General features: G+C 36.1%; 1 pseudogene; it reads left to right on the top strand.

Annotated features, from left to right (window-relative positions):
• The first annotated feature begins 11,411 nt into the window (after window positions 1-11,411).
• Window positions 11,412-21,014, top strand: part of LOC127561575 (actin-related protein 2/3 complex subunit 1A-like) — a 28,657-nt pseudogene continuing 19,054 nt past the window's right edge.

Here is a 21,014-nt window from a genome sequence, read left to right as displayed (position 1 = left end):
CACACAGCATAGGTGCCCATCAACTTTGGAATCCTCATTACCTACAGGTTTAATGTGGCATGATTTAGGTAATCATAATGATGTAAACATGGTTTTCAAGGTCATAATATATTACAAAAAAGATAGGATTCTCAAATTAGATGAGGCAAGATATTTGAAATAGGAGAGTAAAGGAAATAGTAATGGGAAATCAAGCAATGGAACTATTCTCAGTTGTCTTCCATAAATAAATAACCCACTAATAACATCAACTCTCTAAAAACTAACACAGAGATGAATAAGATGCCTCTCCCCCAGAACAGGCAGGATGGAAGAAAATCAGTTGCTCCAAGTCTCCTCTTATCTTGTTTTCCAAGATATTGTGGAGGTCTGATGTAGTCTCTTGAGTGCAAACAAATGCTACCTTGCTGATTCTGGATCACTCAGGTTTTTGCAGCATGCCTGGGATTAGATAACATATGGTAGACTCGCCCACCCAACCCTGCTTCCATCTTTTCTGCTAATTGTGGTCTTACTAAGCCCGCACACACTCCACCAACTCATTCTCTGGTCACTCCAATGTTTTAAAACCTCCCACTTTCCAAGACACTCCCCAGCAATCAGTCCTCACCTCATAGGGATCTCTCTCTACATCCTCTTAGGACATAAAGTACAGGGAAATTCTCCCACTGGACAATGTTGTTTCTTCTCAAGCACTATGAGAAATGAAGTCTTAGAAATTTTTCCTTGTCTATGTCTATTACATAAACAGAAGAAGTCTGTGGAAGAAACACAACAGTTTTAAAAAGCACTGAGATATAAAATTTCAAGATCTCTCAAAGAGATGACACCAAAAAATGTGAATAAGAACATATCAGCATATACTTGACCATTAAGTCTGTGAAGACTGAGTCAGCACCCAGGATACCTTAGAATCAGCCAAAGTCAGGATAAGCAAAAGTCCTTGGTCTTTATTCTTGGTCTTTAGGGTGGAAATGAATTGGATGAAGTCAGGATTTCCACAACCTCCTTCTTCCTCGTCTATTGCCAAAGTGACTCTGGCTTGTCTTATTCCACCCCCAAATCTTCCCACAATTCTCTGTATATACCAAAAGATTGAACCAACACAGAATAGTGGGAAGGGCCATTTTCCAAGCATATGCTAATAGAGTATTGTCCAATCAATAATTAGCCTTAAGTGATTGGTTGTCCAACTTCAGTATATCAACTCAGAGTTTCAGCCCTTTACAAAGTCTGTCTTCTTTTCTGTATTAAACTTCAGGAAAATCATTAACACATATCTCAGTTATACCCTTGGTTAGTTTCCTAATTGCAGAATAAGGATAGAAATTGGGACCTATAATTTCATCTGTCTATGAAATTCTTACTTGAGATAACTATCTACCAGTCCAAGTAAGCTCCTTTACTGTAATTTTAGTCTTGAAAAGGGCCTGAAAGGTGAAATGATATCAGAGACAGACCTTCCTAGCTTGAAGAATGCTCTCTAGCTACCATCCCATGTTCTTTTTAGAAGTTGTGGGAAAGATCTCAAAATGAAATGCTTCATGAGATAATGGGTTCTTACCCACAAGAGTCTTCAAGAAAACATTGGATGATGAATTGTTGGGAATGTTGTAGAGGAAGTTCAGACTTGGAGTAAAACTTGAATAAAATGAAAGGGATAAATGTGAATGATGTGCAAAAGGAATGAAAAAGTTTTTGCAGATTTCATTCTACCACAGACCCCATATTTGCAATCCCACAATTGACTAAAAAATGTAGAGAGTACAAGTCATACCATGTTTATTGCAATGGTCACAAAATTGCATTTGACTCAGTAAGAAAAAGCATAGTCTTAAAGACTTTCATCCAAGGATCCTTCATGCATATTATGATCACTTAAGATTCTTTGACAGACTTAACCATAGAGACAAGATTGATGAACACAGAGAACTAGGTGGTGTAGTAGACGGAGTGCTGATCTAGAATTAAGATGAGTTAAAATCCAGATATATTTACTAGCTGTATGAACCTGGTCAAGACACAAAGCCTCTATTGTCTGTTTCCTTATTTGATAGAGAGGAATAATAATAATACCAGCTATATCCCACAGTTGTTGTAAAGCTACAGTGAGATAAAAAAGCTCTTTTTAAATCTTAAAGGACTAAATAAATAATTTCTGTTATTGTTATTTTGTGAAATTAAATTATATGAGCTACAAAATAGTTATAGATTGTACTCATCAAAGGTCCTGAGCATTGTCAGAGACCTAGTCCAGAATACAAATGAAAAAAGAATTCCTTAAAGATGGTATAGTTTTCTAGAGGCTCCTATTTGTATATAACATTATTATGATTATCTCAGCCCACAGAACATGAGGAAGCCTCCTCAGTGAGATAAAGTCACTCAAAAAAAAAGATCAATTCATGTAGTAAAAACTCAAATACTTGTTTAGATTAGGATAACATTCAATTGGAAGAGTAGTCTCTTGATTTAGTCTATACATGCCATACCTTGCACAGTTCTTCAGATGGACAATGACTGGGGGCAAAAATTGAGTCAGGGGAAAAGAAAACTAAAAAAATGTGTATTTTCAATGATAATATACAATTCTCTGTAATGAAAACCCATTTTCAGCAACCCCAGATTCTATCAGTGATGCTAGTTGGCTAAAAAATCATGGAACATTGCACTTTCCAAAGAATCAGAATTGTGTGGGTGACCAAAAGGGCAATGGGGGAACCCGCAGTGGGTGCCAATGAATTCAATATATTATCATCAATGCCTTGTTTTTTTTACAGGAAATACTGTGTGAAAAGTATTAACAAAAGAAAGTAAAAGATATTATCAAGGAAATATGTGATCTGAAAAGGGGGTGGTCCAGTCATAATGGGAATGATTCATGAGTAGTCTGTGCTATCCAGAGTACTTCCTCCAAAATATGAAATGTTTTAAAAACATAGAAAAACATATGGTCAAATTTTGCAGTATTATAGGGACTGATGCAATTATATCAGCAAATTTTTGGAGTACTTCACTATACATAAGAAATGATATAAAGATCCCTTATGGGAAAAAAAATTTGGAAGACATGAGAAAAAAATGCATGGACAAAAAGTCCTGGATAGATTGCAATCTGCCTCACTAGATGGAGTAGCCACAATCTCAAAAACAATAAATTACCCTGTGAATTTTCCATTCCTGTAAAACACGATTTCTTCAAAATCAAGGTTTTGATAAAGAAGCTGCTTCTATCAGTGCAGGTTTGCAAATATTTTGCAATTTAAAATCTATAGTCCATCTTATCATGTTTATGATAAGAATAATAAACAAACAAATAAAAGGAATAATAAACAACCTAAGAAATGTAGATTAGGATGAAATTTACCCAGGCAAGAAAGTCTTCTACCTATTTATAGAATTAAAAGAATGAAGTTCACCATTATCATCCTTATTATCATCATCATCAATATTATTATTATTATTAATCCATTCATTGATGGCTCACATTACTAAAGATTTATACTTATACTTGCTATTGTATAAGAAGAAGAGAAAAATGTTGAAACTTGGAAATTCTATTGAAAACTCTTCAGAAGAAAATATATGGATACTCTCTGCTCTAGAGTTTAAAAAAACATTCTTCATATCTACCACCAATAATAAAAATGATATTGAACTTGGTCTTAATAAAAAGTAAATTTGCTCTGTATCCTTCAAAGACAGTAGATTTTCGAAAATGCATTTTCAAATGGTCATTTTCACCACTTTCTTCTACACCTCTTCATTTTCTATGGAACACTTATATGATCCAGATGCTAAGCTGAAGAAGATATAATTCCACCTGCAACATCTGGCTTTTTGGCAGCCCAGACAGGATTCTTCAAAGATGCATCCTGCCTTATACACAGTTAGACTGCTGGTTGGTGGCTTTATCTTCTTAGATGTAATTTTCCTTTGATTCACCTATAATTCTGAAGAATTGATGCATTTGTATCCATTTTGAATAAGATTCTATACAAATGCTTCATTTGATCTCTGAACAGATTCTTTTATTTCCTCTTATGTGACCTTTCCTTTAATTCAGGCACAATCCTTAGAGTGATTCAAAACTATCATATCTAATACCTGAACAACCAGTTATGTTTGTTCTAAATGAGCCATATTCTTAGGATTGAGAGACAAGGAAAAATCCTTTTGTTGGTATTTTCAAGAAAGGGGGAACAACAAAATAGAATAAGATCTTTTTTAGTTTTTTCATAACCTTCACATTTTTAGTCCCCCACCTTCTTGTTACAGGTATTTTATGGGAATAACCCCCTTCCAAACTTCCTATAAACTGAGTTCTCTTCTAATTTTAAAATTCTACTTTCTCATAATCAAATAAAAAATTGTCATTTTAAAATGGAAGGTAACTCAACATATAGATAGAGAGATATATGTATAGATATCTATCTATCTATAGAATGTGAGGATAAAACAACATATGTTTTGTTGAGAAATACACTTATATTTCATTTGATTCTTCTTCAAAGCAATTCCCTTGGGAGATTATATGTTTATTCTAATGATGTCATGATTATTCCAGACACCTCTGGAATGCCTCTTTGAAAGATGCCTTCAAAGCCTATGGCACATTCTTTTAAATGTAATTAATGATGATAAATCTTTACTTTTTGAGGACCTACTTAGATTTTTTAGTTGTTATTCAGTCATTCTTCATTTCAGTATTGATGAAATCATGTTTTTGGACAGAAATAGAGAATATATGTGGTATCCATCCAGTGAGGCAAATTGCAACCACTACAAGCCTTCTTCTCCTACTAAGTTCTTTTCCATGTTTCCTGAATTTTTTTCCAGGAGGGATCTCTCCATCATTCCCTACAGATAGTAAAGTATTCCACATGTTCCTATATGTTGATGTAATTACCTCAGTTCCCATAATATACAAAGCTTGAATGAAGAATTCTGATTTGGGATTTTCTTGGCAAAGATAGTGCAGTAGTTACCATTTCCTTCTCTAACTCATCTTACACATGAAGAAACAGAGGTAAACAGGGTGAAGTGAATTGCCCAGTGTCACACATCTAGTAAGTGTCTGAGGCCAGATTTGAACTCCTGAAAATGACTCTTCTTGACTAGAAGCTTGTTACTCTACCCACTGTGCCACTCATCTACTCTATTTAGTTTTTATTGACAGTTAAAAGTCATTTGATGCTAAGTTTGGTAAATAAGGTGAATGATCAAGCTGGAGAACACAGTTTGTGATCAATGACAAGTTGTGATCAAGAAGTAATGAGATCAATTTTCATATGTGGCCTACAGATTGGCTTTGAAGGCAGTTTCCAAAGAGGAGTCCCAAAAATGCTTAGAATAATGGCAACATCATTAGAATGTATGCAGTCTCCTAAGGGCTCTAAAGGACAAGACTCACTAGGTAGCTAAATTCTCTCATATTCATCTCAAAATAATGTATTGCTTTATAGTTATACCTCGTATGCCCCTGTATTATTTATTCTTATTAGCACTCAGATTCTTCTACTGCAAGCTTCTTTCTAGTTTTCTCAAAGAGCCAAATCAAAGAAGGAAACCATGAATACCACAGAGACAGAATTGTGTAGTGAATAAGAGAACTGTCTAAGAACTGAGGAAGCTTGTATTGTCCCATTTCAAAGCATATGATCTGGCTCAAGAAATTCATTTACCTCATCTGAATAGATAAAACCAAAAGATTGTTAAGTTCTCTTCTAGCAATAAAATTCTATGAATCTTCAAATGACCCCAGCACCAACCTGTTGCCAAGAGCACTATAGAAAAGATTCACATATTGTATGAGAAGTTAGATTACATTATTTCTAAGATTCCTTCCAATTTTTTGAATGAATGATACTATGGTCATCACCATTCAGAAATTTTATGTCTCTGTGGAGGAGAAAATAAATCAACAAGCATTTATTAAATGCCAGTGGCTGACAAATTTAATAGATGTTCTCTTCCTCTCTCTCTCAGTTCCTTTCTTCATTCTTCCTTTTCCTTCCCTTCCTTTTATTCTCCTTCCTTCCCTTCTTTTTCTTCTTCCTTTTCTTTCCTCTTTCTCTCCTCCCTTATTCCCCCTATTCCTTGCCTCTTTCCTCCTTTTCTTTCCTTTCTTCCTTTCTTTACTCCTTCCTCCCTTCCTTCTCCACCTTTCTGTTCTTTTACTCTTTCCTGCTCCTCTTCTTCCTTCTTTCTCTTCCTCCTTTCTTCCCTCTTTCCTTTTCTTCCCCCCTCCCCTTGTTTCTTTCCCTCTTTATCTTCCTACCAGTATTTCTTTCCTCCTTCATTCCTTCCTTCCTTCCTTCTTTCCTTCCTTGTCCCTCCCTTTCCTTCATTCTTACATTTCTTTCTTCCCTCTTCCTTTTCTCTTTTCTTTCTTTCCTTCCTTCATTTTTTTTCCTTTCCTTCTTCCTTCCTTTATGCTATTTTTCCAATTCCCATTTTCTCTTCTTTCCTTTTTTCCTCTCTTTCTTTCCTCCTCTCTTCCCATAGTAGGACTTAATAAATACTTATGTTAAATATCTTTATATAGCAAAATAAGTGTGGAATAGTGGACTTCAGGAAGATCTGAATTCAGATCTTACTTTGGTCAACTTACTAGCTATGTAACCACAGGCAAACCACTTTCCCTCCCCCAGACTTGGGTGTTTTAGATGGTTGCCAATCCATGTGGGTTGATTGCCATCTGGGTTAGTGAAAGGAATTCCTACACTGAAGAAATTCCAGATCCTTTCTATACATAAATAGCATTTTCAAACACATTATCCCATTTGAGTCTCTCAGCAACCCAGGATTTTCAATAATGTCATTATTATTATGCTAATTTTAAGGATGATAAGTTAGTGAGACTCAGAGAGGGACTTTTTAAGGAACTTGTTATAAACCACAGTGACCCAAGCCTTGTTCTTCTGAATCCAAGTTTGGAGACTTAGATTCCAAGTACAGGGATTTCTTTTACATAAGGTTTCCTCTGCTCAAAATACCTTAGGAGCATAGAAGATCCATGCTATTTAAACCACAGAAGCAAAGATTCATAAGGTAGGGAGTGCCCTTAGAAAATCTTATGTGTATTAGCCTTACTAGAACCTTACCTATCATAGAGGTGACATTGATAGCTCCTAAAGCTCTTTTTAAGGCTAGTGTTTGTGATGCAAGCTTAAGAAGGGCTGACACTTCTTCACTCAAGGAATCCCTTTTACAGTGCACCCTGAAGGATACGTTCTAGGTGAGATCTTTCATAATCTCCTTAATTGCTAATGTCCTTCCTCCAAAAATTACCTCATATTTACATATGTGTATGTCTATTCATATTCCTCAATGGAATGTAAACTTATTGAGAGCAGAGGCTATTTTAATATTTTTTGCTTATAGAAATACAGTAGAATACCTAAAATGTTTATTGGTTTCTTCACTAAAAATAAAGATAGACTACATTTACATGGTTTAATGATTATTGGTGTATTTGTGCAGGAAATCTGATGCCTCACCACTAGGAGATGTAGCAAACAAAACCACATCACAATGCAAATACCTAATGCCCACACATTACTCTTTGAGCTACTTTCCTTCTGGGCAGGGGAACAAACATTTATTAAGCACCTACCCAGTACCTGTCAGGTACTGGGCTAAGCATGTTATAAAGCTTCTGCTGGGTCAGAACAATGAGGAAATCACACAGAGTTACAACTCCAACAGGAAGGGTTTCTGAGAAGCCCAGGCAATAGGATCATGACCTTCCTGAGGTAAGTCCAGAGACTTACCTGGATCTGAACCATTTTCTGCAAGCAACAAAATCTGCTTAAAGACAGCAAGATTAAGGCCAGTCTAATATCCCCAGCAACAGCCACGGTTCTTCCTTTTTAAATCCCCAGCTACACTCAACCTTGAATGTCAGTAATGGAGGAACAAATGCAGATTCATGTGCTACTGGCCCATTGTTTCCCCTAGTCATTGTACTAATGTGGTGACCTTCTAGAAACAATTCTTTAATACATCAGTGAATCAATACAGAGGGACAGTTGTTGAACTACCTTTGCTTTCATTTTATAATCTACTACTTAAAGAGACTCAAACCACTAAACCCTGTGTTGTTGGTGATTGTAGACAGTGAGGGAAGGAGGAGAGAGAATTGAGGAGGGGGAGGAAAAGGAAGGTGAAGGAAATTAGCAGAAAAAAAAATAGAAAAAGTTATGAATAACAAACAAAGCAGTGATTCAAAGCAGTTCCAATAGACTTGGGATGGAAAATGCCATCAGCATCCAGAGAGAGAACTATGTAGACTGAATATGGATTGAAACATAATATTTTCCCCTTTTATTATTGTTGTTCTTCATTTGTTTGTGTTATTTTTCTTTTTTTGTGTTTTTTCCCTTTTGATTTTTTTTGTGCACAACCTAACAAATATGGAGATATGTTTAAAAGAATTGCACATATTTAACCTATATCATATTGCTTGCTGTTTTCAGGAGTAGGGAGATAAGGGAGAGAGAAAAATTTGGAACACTAAATTTTACAAAAATGAATGTTGAAAACCATCTATATACATTTGGAAAAATAAAATATTATTTTAAAAAAGATATGACTAGAAAGCACTGATAAATTGACACAGAACCCTTCAATGGTGGAGAGGAAGGAACAAGCATTTATTAAATGCCTACTATGTGTCAGGAACTATATTAAGAGCTTTACAAATATTACAAATTACGAATATTGATGATTAATGACTCTGGAAAGTAGGTGCTATTTTTATCTCCATTTTCATTTGATGATTTGAGACAGAGATTAAATGAATTAGCCAGATTCATCCAGCTAGGAAGTATCTGAGGCTGCATTTGAATTCGGATCTTCCTGACTCCATGATTAGAACTCTAACTATAATAGCACCTAACTGCCTTCTGTCAGTGGAGATCAATGGATGTGATGCCATGAGGAAATTGCATCTTGGTTTGGAGTGTCCCTAACTAGGAAACAAAGAGATTAGGTGCTAGAACCTTTATTTGCCTATTTTGTGGTTTTATCTAGAGACAGTATTTACACACATCCCCCTTTCCTTAGTCTAACTATATTATGGGATTGTGGTGTGGTGGACAGAGGATTAGCTTCAGAACCAGGATGACTAAGGTTGAAGTCCTGCTGATGACTATAGGATTCTAAGCAAATTACCTAGCCTCACACAAGAGCCCAAGAGTATTATATAGTGCCTAATATGTTCTAGGCACTATGCAAAGTGCTTTTTACAAATAGTTACTCATTGATTCTCATCACAAACCTGAGAGGAAACTGTATTAATATCTCCATTTTGCAGTTCAGGAAACTAAGGGAAACATAATTTATGTGTGACTTGCTTAGGGTCAACTATAGCAGATGTCTGAGGCTGAATTTGAATTGCCAGAGTCATAAAGATGGGAATTCAAATTTAGCCTCAAATATCCACTAGTTGGATGATCCTGGGCAGCCTCAGTCAAACTGAGACCTGTTGAAGATCTTAGCTTTAAAAAATTTCATCCAGAATCATCTGCAGTCATCTTAATTGATATCTTGCCCCTGGACCCAGATAGCTCTGGAGGGGAAAGTAAGTGAGTGACTTGCACAGCCCTCCCTCACTTGAATCTAATTCACTTGTGATGTCATAGCATCACTTCCCTGATGTCATGGTCCTCTTCCAGAACCAAACAATAAAGGGTAAATAATCTAACTGCTCTTTACCTCAGTTTCCTCATTTGGATAATAATAGCACTTCCCTTAAGGCCAACCTAACATCTTCCACAACAGTCACAATGTTTCCCAGTGTTGTTGTGAGGATGAGATAATATTTGGGAAACACTTTGCAAATCTTCAAGTCTTATAGAAATGTTAGTTATTATTATTATTAAATAATAAATCTAATACCCACATATTCTATTATTTTTATTATTCAGTCATTTCATCTGATTCTTCATGATTCCATTTGGGATTTTCTTGGCAGAAATACTGAAGTAGTTTGCCATTTCCTTCTTTAGCTCATATTACATATGAAAAAAAAAAACTGAATTAAGTGATTTGTCCAGGTTCACATTGCTAGTAAGCATCTGGAGCCAGATTTGAACTTAGAAAGAATAAGCTTTCTGATTCCAGATCCGCATTCTACCTACTATGCCACCCAGCTACCTTACATTCTGTCATATTTTCCATATGCAGTGAATGATTTGACCTATAATATGACTGAATCCACACAATTGGGAACATTACAACAAAGTTCTAATTTATTTATAACATCATCTGTCATTAATCTCTTCTACATATCTAACCTAAGCCCTTTCTGCCTCCTTCCCAAATGAAAGAGAAGAAACAGCATAATGTAATTCACACAGAAGAACTAACAGCACCTAGTAACATAGTAGCTAATCACAAGTGATTAATAAGTGCCTATTGATTGATTAGCAAATGCTTATTAAATAATGAATGTAAATTAACAGGTTTTTTGTGAAGTCATCACACATTGGACAAACTCTTAATGAACTCTTCATGAAAAGTAAACGAGCTTGGGGAATGTACCTCAAACTGGAAAATAGGACTACTGAGTTCTAGTCCTGGTTCTGCTAGTCTTGGGTCTTGAGGAAATCGTATTTTATTTGTGGACCCCATTTTTCTCCTCTTACTGCAAAGTAAGGCAGCGGTAGAAAGTGACCTGAATTGAAAAGGGCGAATTTGAGCTCCACCTAAGAAAAATCTTTCTAATCATTAGAAGGATAGAAATGTGGAACAGGTTCCCTCAAGCCATAGGAGGGCTCCCCCTCACTTGAGGCCTTCAAGCAAAGGCTGGATGAAAACTTGTCAGGCGTATTATAAAGGGGATTCTTGTTCAGGAATGGGTTGGAGTGGGTGGCCTCTGAGGTCCTTTCCAATGTGGAGATTCTGTGATCGTGTACAAGTCTTGATCTCTCAGGTCCTTTTCAGCTCTAAAGCCAGTGGTCCTATGGAGTTCTGATGGAGGGCACACATGCTCCCTGCAAGTGACGTTATGAGTTGCCAAATTCACAAGCCATGTGACCTTGAGCACACACAGAGATGTGCCTGAAAGGGAGATCTCTAGTTTATTCTCCGGAGTTCAAAGGTAGAGACCAACATGATAATCTTTCACTGATGTCCTCCTCTTTTCTGCTCTATGGTTGCCTTTTCTAATCACTCTGACCAAACTGTTGAAAGCAGAGCTTTAGTGTATCCAGAGGGTTGTACCTGGCAACTCTTGCAACTTCATTTCATCTGTTTATGAACTCAGTACTTCAATAGTTAAATTGTTTGCAATCCACCCTGTGGGGTATGTGGCTTAATTAACTGACATCTACTTGACTAAAGTCCTTTGAAATTCTTTGCCTGCAAAGACCTGTAAAACATGTCCATTCAGCAACACAGCAGGTATGTCCTATCTGATGGTCATGACATTCAACAAGGCTAGACTAGTGGGAAGGGATGAGGAGCAGGGGGAAGTCTATCTCTGGACTGGCAGGCACTCTCCCACCTGTCTGATGCTGTCAGATGCAGCCACAGGAACGAGACCCTCTAAGTCAAGGGTGGCCTCCAGGAGTTCATTGTCACCTTCAGAAGAGCAGACTTCAGTCAGGGAAGGGAGGCCATCGGTGGCCAGGCTGCGCTGTAATCCAGGCAGATACTGGATTCTTCAGGATGGATGGTGCACATGCACCAGACGAAAACATCACATTGTGCAGTTATGGGCTAACTGCACAGGAATGGAGCCAGTCTGGTTCAGTGAAAAGTCTGAACTGGGGAATGTGTTGTTTAGAGACTCAATCAGTGCTGGAAGCTCATATTCATCACTGAGTAGCCTACTGCTAACAATAAGCCTCTCTAAATTTAGGGCTTTTAGATTTGGAAAGCACTTTAGGTACATTATCTCATTTGGGATTGGTACAGTGGGAATTATTATCCCCATTTTACAATCAGGGGAACTGAGGCTCTGGATTAGGGGATTCCCTTGAATTATGCATCTCATATCAAAGAAGGGATTTGAACAAAAGTCCTTCTGATACTGCATAGCACTATCTTCACTATATCATGTTTCTTTAAAATAATGGAAATTACTACTTGCAGATAGCTACTCAGTGGATATGTTTTCAGTGCCTTAATCATTTTTGATACTGAAAGAAATCTGTAGTTTCATTAAAATAGGCACTGCCTTTTAGCATGAAAGTTACAATTCTCATTCTGGTAGCTATTTTTCATTTCTTTCTACAATCCTCTGTAGAAGACCAACCAAGTTATAATTCTTATAGCAATATGTCTCCTCGTTAGTCATTGGACAAATAACTCATTTAAAATACTGAATAAAGTTAATATTTATAGACAATCTATAAACTATGTTGTGGCTCAGAATCCTCTGTCTCTTACTACTATCCTGCCACCATCATTGATGAAATAGAATGGAGTCATATAAGACTATCATTTCACTTGATTTTTCTTCATTTCATAAATACATTACTGAATGGCCAATCTATTTGCTCTGAGCCTCTCTATATATTTAACTGGATTAGCCCTCAGAAAGCAAATAGTCTGCTGCCGGGACCATAATCAAAGCCTTTCCAGCATGGTAGGATCTGTCAGAGTTTGTGTTCTAATGGCATAGCCAATTAGAACCCAAAGTCATTTATCTCCACATCAAACTGAGGCATGAAGCTAGGACTTGTTGGTGATTCTAATACTTTAAAATATTAGAGAATTACAATTAGTACATTTCATGAAAGAGTTACTCTGGTGCCTTATGGTATGATAAGCTATGAGTTCTAGAATAAAAAGTTTTCATTTATTTGGAATAGAAAGGTTGAAAGGTTTTTAATTGGTGATTTTTAAAGTAATTTACACAATAATTAAACATTTCAAATGACATAAGTTTATATGCCATAACTCTGACTAGCACCCAATCAATTAATAAGCATTTATTAAGCATGTATTAAGTGCCATGCACTGTACTAGGTGTTAAGGATACAAAGCCATCTTCTCAACATCCATTTGGGTAAGACAATGTATACACATACAGATATGTAAACTATATATAGATATAGATACAGATATATAGATATATATGTAGATATATACTTCATATATGTGCGTGTTATATATATCTGTATATATATACATATATGAAATAATCAGATTGATTTCATATCTTTTAAAAAATTAATCCTATTTGCAGTTAATTAATATCATCCTTTAAATACCTCAGTCATGATTTCTTTGTCTCTGAACTTAATTGAAAAATTTAGCTGGCCTGGAATAAGTTAAGTTTAGATATCTAGTTTTCCCATTAATCATTGTTCTATTCTTGTGTCAAAGAAATCTGTTACCCTTGAAGGAAGCAGGTGGACACCAGGGAGTCTGTTTCTAATATCTTTACACTACCAAACTATCCTTCAAGGATGTCTGGTTTGCTATCCAAAGAAAACTGATTTGCTCTCTCTGTCCTTGCAGATGCAGCAGGACTCAAACAATGAACATGTCTTAGTCGCAGAAGAGTAGTGTTTTTTGTTTTGTTTTTATTTTTGCTTGCCTTCATCCCTAATTTCCATCCAGTCATATCTTCTTCCTTCTGTGATGCTAGTCTTCCTATTTTCTGTGTTCCACAAAAGTATGAAAGAGCTCTTTACCCCAATTTGCAGTCTTAGTTTTTCGGATATCCTATTTATTGATAAATTTGTGCTTTACTAATAAATTGATCATTCTTGGAACTTTGTGCCTCAGTTTACCTTAATTTTTAATACACACATATGTAAAATATTGATGTGTATATATATACATATATATATATATACACACATACATATATACATACACATACATATATACATACACATACAAGCATTTACTGATTTTGAAGGTAAAGTATTATTAATGGAAGACATTAGTGAAGACTACATAAAGAAAGTGCTTCTTGAGCTGAGACTTAGGGACTGAGATAAGAAGGGAGTGCAGCCTAGACAAGGGGGACAGCCAGCTAATCAATGAAATAGAATGGATGAAAAACAGCAAAATGACTACTTTGCTTGGGCCCCAGTGTGCATGGAGAGAACAGTAAGAAATAAGGATGGAGAGGTAAGTTGAGTCCAAATTGTAAAGGACTTTACATTTCAAAGTGGAGAACTAAAATTTCATGCTGGAGGCAAGTAATCAAGATATTCTTAAGCACAGGATATAATGGTCAGAATTGTGCTTTAGGAATAAATATGAAGGCATCCTGAAGAATGGATTAGAGAGAGGAAGAGATCTGAAACATCAATTAAGAGTCCTAAAAAGTCCAAGTGAAAGGCAATGAGGATTTAAATAAGGGTGGTTGCTTTGTGAGGAGGATGTATGTGAGAGGTGAAATAGAAATGGTGTAATTTGGCAACTGAGTGGAAATGGAGTGAGAGTTAAGAATCAAGAATGGCAATAATGTTGCAAATCTGGATGAATGAAAGGGTGGTGAAGCCCTTAACATAAATAACGAAATTCTGAAAAGAGGACAATGTGGGGGCTAATTCCAAGAATGTCAATTTACCAAAATAGCAAAATGGCTCATAGGAAATTCATCTCAGTCTTATATCTGCAGAACATTCCATGACAAAGTTCAAGGAAAGGGAAATAGTTGAAAGTCTGAGATGAATAAAGCTTACCCTTTGGAAAATACATTAAAGTACTGTTTCAGAAGAGATAATGATAAATGTTGGAAGGGATACGGGAAAACTGGGATACTAATGTCTTGTTGGTGGAATTGTGAACTGAAACATCCATTCTAGAGAGAAATTTGGAACTGTGCCCAAAGGACTACAAAACTTTGCACACTTTTTGATCCAGCAATGCCTCTACTGGGTCTATGTCTCAAAGACATCATAAAAGAAGGAAAAAGATCAACATGTGCAAAAAATGTGGCATTTTGCAGTAGCAAGGAATTGGAAATTAATGGATACCCATCAATTGGGAAATGGCTGAATAAATTGCAGTATTTGAATGTAATGGGGTTATTGTTCTATAAGAAATGATGCGCAAGCTGATTTCAGAAAAGCCTGGAAAGACTTACATGAACTGATGCTAAGTGAAGTGAGCAGAAATAGCAGAAAATTATACATATTACATATTATATAACATAATATATATACAACTATATATATATCCAGTATACATACAACTCTCTCTAAATATATATGTACATGTATATATATATGTGTGTGTGTGTGTGTTATATGTATATATATATTATATGTATATATATATATGTATGTATGTATATATTTATGGTATATGTACAACTATAACAGACTTAGCTCTTCTCAGCAATACAGTGATCCAAGATAATTCCAACAGACTTGGGATGGAAAATACCATTTGCATCTAAAGAGAGAACTATAAAGACTGAATAAGGATTGAAATATACTATTTTCATTTTTTGTTGTTTTTTTTTCCTTTCTTGTGGTTTTTCCCTTTTGTTCTGATTTTTCTTTTGCAAAACAACTAATACAGAAATATATTTAAAATGATTGTACATATATAATCTATATCAAATTGCTTGCCATCTTGGGGAAGGGAATGGGAAGGAAGGAAGATAGAAAAAAATTGGAAATCAAAATCTAACAAAAGAGAATATTGGAAAATTATATATAATTGGAAAAAATTAAATACTATTAAGTGAAAAAATAAAGTGCTGTTTGGTAGTCACATAATGATAGCATTTCTTGGTCATTAGACCTCTGCCTTTCAATGGTACATAAGAGCACTTATAAACCCAAACCTTTTTTTTTCTCTTTTAAAAAAAAAAATTTATTATAGCTTTTTATTTACAAGATATATGCATGGGTAATTTTTCAGCATTGACAATTGCAAAACCTTTTGCTTCAATTTTTCCCCTCCTTTCCCCCACCACCTCCCCCACATGGCAGATAGACCAATGCATGTTAAATATGTTAAAGTATATGTTAAATACAATATATTTATACATGTCCATACAGTTATCTTGCTGCACAAGAAGAATCAGACTTTGAAATAGTGTACAATTAATCTATGAAGGAAATTTAAAATGCAGGTGGACAAAAATAGAGGGATTGGGAATTCTATGTAGTGGTTCATACTCATTTCCCAAGGTTCTTTCGCTGGGTGTAGCTGGTTCAATTCATTACTGCTCTATTGGAACTGATTTGTAAACCCAAACCCTTTTAAAAAGACTTTTTCAACATGACCTCGTCTATCTATCTATCTTTCTATCTATGTACTTATTACTCCTCTTCCTAAACACTACAATCTTTTGCAATAATATATATTATAATATATGGCAATCTTAGTTCTGACTCTTAGAAGCTCTTTTTTTCTTCAAAACTCCATAAGGCTGTCTACAAGTGTCTACCTTTTCTGATCTCCAACTTTCTGCTCATATTTGTTCTGTGTGTGTGTGTATGTGTGTGTGTGTGTGTGTGTGTGTGTGTGTGTGTGAACCCCATAGAATGGAAGCTCTGTAAGAATAAGTAATCTTTCATTTTAATCTAGTACCTAAAACTGTACCTGGTACATAGTAGGCACTTAAAGAATGCTTGCTGGCACTTGTTGATTTTGACAACTTGATCCCATGGAAAAGAAGAATTCTTAAGGTTTTAGAAGAGCAAAGTTACCATGTACCAGACCAGAGCAACCAAGGCAAGAATGGTACAAATTTAGAGTCTGTATAGTGGTAGGGGCTCATGGTACTGTCCCATCATAAGTTAAGTAAAGTAGAGAAGAAAGGGGAAAATGTTATTGTTAATGGTGGAAGAGAAAAGAGAAATTCACTCCTCTATCTAGAAAGACCTATTTTAGAAGATGTCTGAAACACCATTTTTTCTCCAATGAGTCCTTAAAAGGTGTTACTTGATTTTTAAAGGCCACCAAGGACATAGCTAATCCTTTAGCCAGCTCCTGCCTAACCAGCCATCCTACAATTTCATCAAAAAAAAAAAAAAAACAAAAAAGAAAGAAAGAAAGAAAAAAGAAAGAAAGAAAGAAAGAAAAAAAAAAGAAAGAAAAGAAAGAAATTCTTCCTACTTTGTAAAGGAGCAACTAAGTACCCAAACTTTCTCCCCCCACTCCACTCCCCCCCCCCAGGGAACTGGGGTTAAGTGACTTGCCCAGGGTCATACAGCTAGAAAGTGTTAAGTGTCTCATAGAACTCAGGTCCTCCTGACTTCAGGGATGGTGCTCTATCCACTGCGCCACCTACCTGCCCCAGGACCCAAACTTTTAAACATTTCTTTTTCAAGCTGTGAATTGGTTCCCAATTTCTCAATCTTTACAATCTTTACACTGAGGGTGTGAGCCTCTCGAAGACTCCTTTACCAAGGACAAAATAATCCATTCAAAATAAAAAAGAAGCATATTTTTACAAGGCACAAAGGCAGCTACCTTACTAATTCATTGTTTCTGTTATTTCTCCATAGTCTTTAATTTCATTAATTAGGAGGAACTCAATTGATCAACAACCTTGATCTATATCCTTCTATACTACAAAGCTGCTCTGAACCCAGGAATTGTTTCAAAAAATAAAAAACCCAAACAAACAAACAAACAAACAAAAACACAGTTCTGTTTTTTCGTCTTCACCCTGGATGCTTCTCCTGCCAGTATACATGATAGCATATTTAATACAATATATCCTTTAAAAAAAAAGACCCAGGATTTATGGACTGGGATATTTTTCAGTATAATCAATGGGAATTAATGATTATCCTCACCATTGGTAACATTCATATAGTGCCTACTATGGTCAATAGGGGCAGCTAGGTGACATAGTAGATAAAAGTCCTGAACTCAGGTACATGAAGACTTGTCTTCCCAGGCTTAGACACTTAATAAATATATGACCTTTGGCAATTTACCTAACCCTGTTTACCTCAGGTCTTTATCTGTAAAAGGAATTGAAGAAGGACACAGCAAATCTCTGCCAGGAAAATCCCAAATGGGGTCACAGAGATTCTAACACAACTGGGAGAAAAAAGCATCCAATAACTAGATGCTACTAAGCACTTTTTTTTCCTAGTGGATTTTGGATTTAGTATGAATCAGACCTCTTAAAGGCTACTGGCAAAGATATCTGCATTTCACCATGATTATCTCATTGCAGAGCAGGAAAATGGACTAAATGCTAAGTGTTCATAAAGAGAGTTTGACGCCATTTCCCCACTGTTCTTCTGAACTTGCTGTCTTTAGTCCATAGCACCTCTCTCCTGCTCGCAATCTGATCTCTTCCTATCTCACCTCACCTCTCTGTCTCTTCACCCCCAAAGTGTATCTTTCCTAAAACCTAGAGACAAGAGGCAAATTATTAGAGGTACTGCAGTAAGTTATCATTTGAACCTTAGTTCTCTGACTAAGCTTAATATACGTTCTACATCATGGTATTCCTTGCCCTCTCACCCTATGCAAGAGGCTTTCCTGACTCTATCAAGATAGTCCCCTACCTGATTCAGAGGCCATCTATAAATTCAGTCTGGCTGATCTTTATTTTACTCCAGGTCATGAAAACTCCAAGAATTTTTTCCCTCAGTTGAACTTCAACATTAGCTCTTTCAAGGAAGGTCAATATCTAAAATGGTGTTATTTCCTCCTTCCTCTTCACTGACTGAAAAAAACTAACAATTTTATTGTTAGGACAACAGCATTCCCAGAGAAAGCAGCTAAGGAGCACAGAAGCACCTTCAAATCAACTTTTTAATCATCATCTAACCCCTATGAGTTTTAGTTTCCTCATGTGCAAAATGAAATAATTAAACTAGATTACTATTAATATCCTTCAGCTCTAAATCTATTATGTGAAAATAATGCTGTAAGTAATTAATAACAAATTCATTTGAGAGAAAAAACTAGTTACTGCAGTTAACTATATTACCTTCTAAGTTTGATGCCTTTAGGGCAAAACCCCAGTCACTTTATCTTAGTTATGGCACTAGTGACTAACTGCTATTAAACCTGCCCTAAAGAAACCATAACTTCCCTTACCCTCTCTTATCCAGAAGCATTGTTTTCAAGTAATTCTCTTACTGAGATAATACTATTCTCTATCTACTTTCTGTTTAAATTATGCTTCCCACAAGTATCATTTGTCACTGGACTTCTTCTTTGTGTGATTCACACACTATCATTCTAACATTTGATTCACACACACACACACACACACACACACACACACACACACAAAAGAGTTTCTTACTATGATATGGCCATATTATCAATCAACACTTAGTTCTTATTACTGTTTGATCCCATGGTTCTGGAGTGGAATTTTTCTTTTTGGGGGGGTTGGAATGGAGAGGAGAAGGATATCGAGTTTACAGATAATAAGCAAAGACCTATTTTGATAAGCTGCGTTTAACTCAGGTAGCTTTTTCTGCTTCCTGTATTAGAATCCTTTCCTTTTCTCCCATTCTGATGGAACTTTGACGATTAATAACAAATATTCCCACATACTGAAATCCAAATGGATCAGTAATAACTCTTACCAGCTGCAGTGGGGATCATTATTTCCTCTTTCTCCCCAAAGTTACCACTTGGTTTCTGTTCAGTGACAAAGAGTTGATTGGTAACTCCAGATATTATTCCAAATCACAGGACATTCATCCTTGAGCAAGCCACAATCTCCTATATAATCATCATTTACTTAATCCTCAGTAATCCCTTTGTTGTTTAGGCTTTTCACTTAACCCTGCTTCATTTTGATCACATCCACTTAACCAAGAGCAAGTATCATTTCATCAACCTGATCTTAGCTCACTCATCTGTCCAAGCTAAACTCAAACTTCTATTTTATAGTCTTTGTTCTCCAAAACTCTTGGTCACTCTAGCTTTACTCCCTTGGTGTAGATACCCAAAGTTATTGCTATTGCAATTGTTCAACTGTATCAGCTCTTTGTGACCCCATTTGGGTTTTTTTTTTTTTGGCAGAAATATGAGTAGTTTGCCATTTCCTTCTCCTGTTCATTTTACAGATGAGGGAATTGAGGCAAACTATTAAGTGTTTGCCCAGGATTACACATCTTATAAGTGTCTGGGGCCAGATTTATGGTCATAAAAATATGATCTTCCCGAGTACAGGGCTGGCCCTCTATCTATTTGTTCCACCTAACTGTCCATGCCTTTAGTTAGGAACTGATCTCCCTGGACAAAAGTAAGGGAAGAAAAGAGGGAAGAAAATGAGACATATTGTGACTTCTCTGAATTTTGTTTTCATTAGGGATATCCTAAATTCTGAACTCCCTAGATATCAATCCCAAGACAATTCTCAGATGCTTCAGCCTTGCAAACTGGGAAAAGGTTCTAGGATCCTTGGGATTAACAGGATAGGCAGGACCTGAGTAGGGTGTGTATAATGGCAGCAGGAAATAATCAATTGATGAAAGTTACAGTGATTTCCTTGGACAATAAGGAAGAATTTAATGACTACAAAAGCTAAAAACAGAGAGGATAAGTTCCCTATCACTGAAAGAAGAGGCTAAATGACCACTTTGTCAAGGATACAATACCATTTCCATTGATAAAATAATATCAGTTTCTGATGTTGAACCATGTGACAATGTCAAGGACTTTGGTGACAAGAGCTTTCTTTTGGGATCTTAAGTAGCTGGTGGTGTATTCCCTGCAGGAACAGTTGTCAGGCTCCATCTTCATGGGGATTGCTTCACAGGATGATGGCTGAAGATACTGACCTAATCTAATCTAGGAAACAGGGCAACGCTAAGGAAGGCAATCAGTTCAGGAGAGAGGGCATTGGACTTGAAGTAAAAAAAACCTGGATTTGGATGCCAGCACTTCTGCTTATAACGGTGCAACCTTCACCTCTCTGACCCTTGCTTTGACCATTTGTAAAATAAGAAGTTCAGCTTTGAATGCGTCTAACTTTTCTTCCAGCTCCAAAGCCATGAAGAAAATATTAGCTAGAGCTATCCATTTGAAGAAACCAGGTTTAAATGGACCTCAGGACCCATATTCCACTATGAGATAGGTCCATTAAAGAAGTC

Source organism: Antechinus flavipes, chromosome 4 (assembly GCF_016432865.1).
Source record: "Antechinus flavipes isolate AdamAnt ecotype Samford, QLD, Australia chromosome 4, AdamAnt_v2, whole genome shotgun sequence".
NCBI lineage: Eukaryota > Metazoa > Chordata > Mammalia > Dasyuromorphia > Dasyuridae > Antechinus > Antechinus flavipes.
Note: the sequence above shows the minus strand (reverse complement) of the source record. Positions and strands in the feature narration are given on the sequence as shown.